Source organism: Gossypium arboreum, chromosome 12 (genome assembly GCF_025698485.1).
Source record: "Gossypium arboreum isolate Shixiya-1 chromosome 12, ASM2569848v2, whole genome shotgun sequence".
In the NCBI taxonomy this organism is placed as follows: Eukaryota; Viridiplantae; Streptophyta; class Magnoliopsida; order Malvales; family Malvaceae; genus Gossypium; species Gossypium arboreum.
Genome location: NC_069081.1, coordinates 71,303,035 through 71,308,980, shown reverse-complemented (window position 1 = coordinate 71,308,980; position 5,946 = coordinate 71,303,035). Strand labels below are relative to the sequence as shown.

Here is a 5,946-nt window from a genome sequence, read left to right as displayed (position 1 = left end):
CACAGTTTGCAGAAACCAAAGAGAAATAAGGTGAAGCTTAAGATACACAGAGAATGAGCAAGAGGATGATACATTTAAAATAAACCGAAAAGATGGCTGAAAACCAAGACAATCAGCTACCTCCTGTAATTGTAGTTAATCAAAATCCTGCTGCACGCACTATGTATGATTATGCTAAACCTTCTTTAACAGGAATTGAATCGAGTATAGTTAGACCTACTGTAGCTGCAAATACTTTTGAACTAAAACCTAACACTATTCAAATGATACAGCAATTTATTCAGTTTGATGGTTTGCAGGATGAGGATCCCAACACTCACTTAGCAAACTTCTTAGAACTATGCGATACATTTAAAATTAATGGTGTTTCTGATGATGCCATTCGTCTTCAGTTATTCCTTTTTTCATTGAGGAACAAAGCTAAACATTGGTTGAACTCATTACCACGAGGGTCAATCACTACTTGGGAACAAATGACCAAAAAATTTATATTAAAATATTTTCGCCGGCTAAAATGGCTAAATTACGTAATGATATCTCTTCGCTTGTGCAGATGGACTTAGAAACTCTTTACGATGCATAGGAGAGATACAAAGACTTACTGAAAAGGTGCCCTCACCATGGGTTACCGCTTTGGCTATAGGTTCAAACATTCCATAATGGCCTGAATCCTTCGACTCAACAAATAGTTGATGCAGCTACTAGCGGAACCATCAATAATAAAACACCTGAAGATGCCTATGAGTTTACAGAGGAGATGTCACTAAATAACTATCAGTGGAAAGTCATGAGGACTAAACCAACTAAAACAGAAGGCGTTTATAACGTCGATTCGGTTACTATGCTGTCAAATCAGGTAGCACTTCTAAATAAAAAGATTGATGGTTTCCTTGGTTCTACTCAAGTACATCCAGTAATGAGGTGCGACGCGAATGGAGGAGGATCATGCACAGAGTATCAACCCTTCAACCCTAGCATCGAGGAGGAACAAGTCTAATATATGGGTAACAATAAACCTCTATCCCAAAATAACCCATATAGTAACACTTACAATGCAGGTTGGAGGAACCACCCCAATTTCTCGTGGGGCGGTCAAGGAAATCAAAGACCACAACATCCTCTGGGTTTTCAACAACCACCCTATCAACAGGAAAAGAAGCCGAACCTTGAAGAGATGCTCTCAAAGTTTATATCGGTATCAGAAACCCATTTTCAGAACACCCAGACAGCACTTAAAAATCAACAAGCGTCGATCCAAGGGCTCGAAACTCAGATAGGCTAGTTTTCCAAACTAATCTCTGAACAACCACAAGGTAGCTTTCCAAGTAATACTGAACCTAACCCAAGGGAACAACTCAACGCAATTAATATTCAAGATAATGAAAGAGTCGTTGTGCCTGAACCAGAACCGAGGCAAGAAACTATGGTAAGAAAAGGTAGGTCATAATAAAAACAAACCAGTGAATGTCGAATATAAACCTCGTGTGCCATACCCCTACGCGACAAGGAAAGACCGCTCAGATGAATAATTTGGTAAATTCCTTAAACTCTTAAAAAAATTACACATTAACTTATCATTTATTGAAGCTTTATCTCAGATGCCAAACGCAATGAAATTTTTAAAAGAGCTTTTAGCAAATAAGCAGAAGTTGGACGAGGCATCGCATGTGGAGCTAAACACAGTGTGCTCAGCTATTCTGCAAAATAAGTTACCGAACAAATTAAAAGATCCAGGGAGTTTTACGATTCCTTACTTAATTGGTAGTTTAGATGTTAATAATGCATTAGCTGATTTAGGGGCTAGTATCAACGTCATGCCTTACAAAATGTTCAACCAGTTAGGTCTTGGGAAACCCAAACAGACTAGGATGAGCATTCAATTAGCAGATAAAACTATAAGATTTCCTAGGGGTATTATTGAAGATGTGCTAGTTAAAATCGATAATTTATATTTCTCGTTGACTTCATTGTTCTAGACATAGAAGAAGATAGCAACACTCCTTTAATTCTAGGAAGGCCTTTTTTAGCAACTACTAAAACGACCATTGATGTTGGCACAGGTGAACTCACACTCTATGTGGGAGACGAAAAAATCACCCTTTAAGCTCGAAATTCTAGCGACACATCGAAAATTGAAGGTGATCATTTAACCTATTCTACTAAAACTGACAATATGGTGCCACCTACTTTGCAGGAAATGAGTCTGAAGGAAGTACATGAGCCATTCTCAAGCAGTAGCAGAGGACATATTCATGAAGATTGAAGGGTACAGATCAAGGAGCTAGATGAATGGCGGACGCATAAATCGAGAACACCCGACAAACCGAATCTACGACAAAACGAGCTCAATACCTTTCCAAATCAACTTAAGGTTGGAGATAGAGTTTTATTAGATGTCGTAGATCCCCACATTGTCGATACCATACCGAATAAAGAAATCCATCTTACGGTACTCAACATTTTCCCATTTGGTACAGTCGAGGTGAGTCATCCCAAGTTCAGCACTTTTAAGGTAAACAACACCCGTCTGAAACCTTATTTTGATGAGAATAATAGCAGGAATAAGTAGTATAAACTCCTCGAACCACCATGACCATTCAATGGAGAGGTAAGTCGAGCTTAGACTATAAATAAGCACTTCTCAGGAGGCAACCCGAGCACTAACTATATTAACTTCTTTAAAATTTAGTCTTCAACACCAAACTTACTAACGAAGCTCTTGAATACAGGTTTTCCATAGAGACACGGCCAAGCACACGGGTGTGCTTAGGGCCGTGTGAAAATAGGGAAATAACTTTCCCAAACACGGGCTACGATAAAATGCCACGGCTGTGCGACTTGGCCGTGGTCGAGCCTGTCAAAAAAACACGGGTGTGAGACACACCCGTGTGGATGAACTATGGATGAACCTGTTAAAACAGCACGGGTGTGCGACACGCCCGTGTCTAGCCCCCGTGGTCGAACCTGTTAGATTGACACGGGCGTAGGAGAAGATAACAACACCAGACACGACCGTGCGGCACGGCTGTGTACACCCACACGCCCAAGGAACACGAGCACGTACTAAATGTCAGACGCGCTCAAATTCAAAATTCGTGAATCACACAGGCTGAAATTGGGGAACACAGGTGTGTTACCTGGCCGTGTGCCCCAAAATCTATAAATACCCTGGACTATTCATTGTCTTCCCCACTCAAAAACCCTAACCCTAGCTGCTGCAATTCCACACGGCCCTCCTGCCACGCCCGTGTGCCACTCTCAACTTCATTCTCGACGCCCAATCTTTGTCCTTTAGCGTTTGTTTACTCCTTTATCTTTTATTTCACTGATTTATAATGCTATTTATCATAGTAATCTATATTTTTCATGTTATTTTCATCTTCCTATTACACAAACTTCATTTATAGAACAAGTTATCATATTTTTCATGTTCAAATTCTTACTCATTACAGGATTTCTCTACTCCATTTAATTAGTTAGAAGTGAATATTCGTGGTTAGGATAGTTGAAATAATCATGCCTTTTGTGTTGACATTTCTATTCATTCATATAGTATGTTGCATTACATTCTTTGCCATTTTTACTTATATCACCATGATAATGCCACAAAAATAGGTCATTGAACTTATTGTTTTAGTTAAACTTAGAAGTTGTGGCTGAACATATTTATGCATTTTTCTTTTCGAATTTAGTCGCATTTTTTTTCCTTGTCTACTCATCAAGACAAATTGATGTTTCCACTTGCAGGTATACAATGTCGTGGTAAAAAGGCCACTGTCCCTACTTCAAAGAAAAGGAAGTGAGCGTCATCTTCCTTGAGTCCTACTGCGAAAGTTCGTCATCTTTTCCTGAGGTTCCCCATCGGGCCCCAAGAAGAACTATTCCAAATACTCTGGGCCCGACATTTAATTATGAGCCACTGCATCGACTAGGCCACGGTAGAACAAGTTCAGTTGGCTGATGCGATTTGGGCCCTCCTAACCACCGACCCTTGGGAGCTGTTCTTTGGGATCACCGAGCCAACATACCTCGAGCTCACTATGGAACTATGCTCAACGTTCCATCTTCAGACCGTAATGACGAACTACGATGATCCCGGTATGGTCCAATTTCGCCTAGGTAGATTAATCTGCCAGCTCAGCGTCCCAAAATTCGGTACGGCACTGGGCTTATATACGGAGGAGTTCAAGGAGGAGAATGAACTACATGCTCTCACTCGCCACAGACACTTCTCTCCCTTGAAGTGCTGGCACACTTTGGCCCCTGGCGCTGCCTCTTACAATCCTAGCCGCTCCAAGGCATCAGTTCTCCCACCATCCCTGAGGTACTTACATGCCATTTTGGCTCACACGATAACGGGGAGGTGAGAGAGCACTGGCGTCGTCAATACCCACGACGCCTACTTTTTATGGTGCATGTCGCATGGGCACGTCATCGACCTTGCCTATTTTATTGCCCTCGCGACTCAGCACCAGATGGAACGGCATAGGAAGGGGGTCATCTCCATTGGCCCCTATGTGACGCGATTGGCTCGACACTTTGGGCTCCTCAACACCGCAGCCCAAGATTCGTCCTTAACCCTTATTGGCCAGATGTCTCCACAAGACATCTTGAGCATGCTTAGCATGAGGATGATCGAAAAGCGCCGAAGAACCTACCCTCCTCAATATCGTCTTACCCAATCTACCGAGGAGGAGGCCTACGAGGACATTCCTGATGATGTCCCTCCACAGCACGAGGACCCACCGACTCAGCCACCACCACCCTCTCGTCCAGTACATGCGGCGGCTTCATATGCTGACATCTCTGAGTGCCTCACTCTATTCGAGCAGCAGTGTTTTCAACGATTTGACAACATTGATGCTACTCTACAAAGAAATTTGTCAAGATTCCACATCTCATCGCCATGATCCCACCTCGCGAACCATCCAGCGATGAAGATGTTTAAAAACATTTATTTATTATTTTATGTTTTTAATTTTTATTAAAACTACATTTTATTTTTATTAGATTTTAGAATTTCATTTTTAATTATCATTTTCAGTTATTCCTTTATGAGTAATTATTATTCCTAATATCCCCTAAAAAGTTCCTGATTTTATCACAATTATATAGAGCTCTTAAGCTCATCATCGCATAGGAACTAAAAAAAACTCCACCGGAAAGGTTCTCCACGACTGCCATATCCTGATCGACTACGACCATAGCTACCACTAGATATAATATTATTTTTGCGCTGGACTTATGGACTAATGAACCTCTACCACCGCCGGAGTATCCACCTCCACTCTCGCACCGATTACTCTCCAAAACTCCAGTTCGAGGCATTCATCATACAGGAAGTTTCACTTCTTTCCCTATCTTATTTTTATATTCTAATATCTATCTTTGTACATTGAGGGCAATGCAAATCTTAAGTGTGGGGGGTATTTATTTCATTATCAGAAAAATCCCTGAATGACTGCTTTGTTCTCTTAGCTCTCATATCGTATTTAGGATAAATTTTGATTGATTTTTGACATTGATTGATATATCTTGAATTAAAACATAGGCATTTATGCATTGATTGTTTAAAACTCAAGACATTACAGAATCAAGCATGATAAGTTGATTTTTAAGAATTTAAAATCTTAGGTTGTTTCCCCAAAGTTTAGGTATTACTTTAAGTTGGAATTCACAAGTTTTAAACATCAAAAAGCCATAATTTTTGTGAGATTTTTGAGCCTTTTGAGCATCTATTAATTCTTTCATGCTCACTTTTATTATTGCTTTGAGTGCTTTAGTATTGAACTGTTATTCTAGAACTTGCTTGATTATGCATGTCAAGACCACACCATTTGATTTGATATGTCAAGATGATAGAGGCACTTAGGATTAACCCACTTATGCCATGAAAAGCCTACCTCCATGATTAACCCCTAGTAAACCCCCTTGAGTCTAACAACC

General features: G+C 40.5%; 1 non-coding gene across 1 annotated transcript; it reads right to left on the bottom strand.

Moving 5' to 3' along the window:
* Positions 1–520: 520 nt before the first annotated feature.
* On the bottom strand, positions 521–627 carry LOC128285816 (small nucleolar RNA R71). The gene has a single exon (XR_008276364.1). It is a non-coding gene; the product is annotated as a small nucleolar RNA R71 (small nucleolar RNA).
* Between the last annotated feature and the right edge of the window lie 5,319 nt (positions 628–5,946).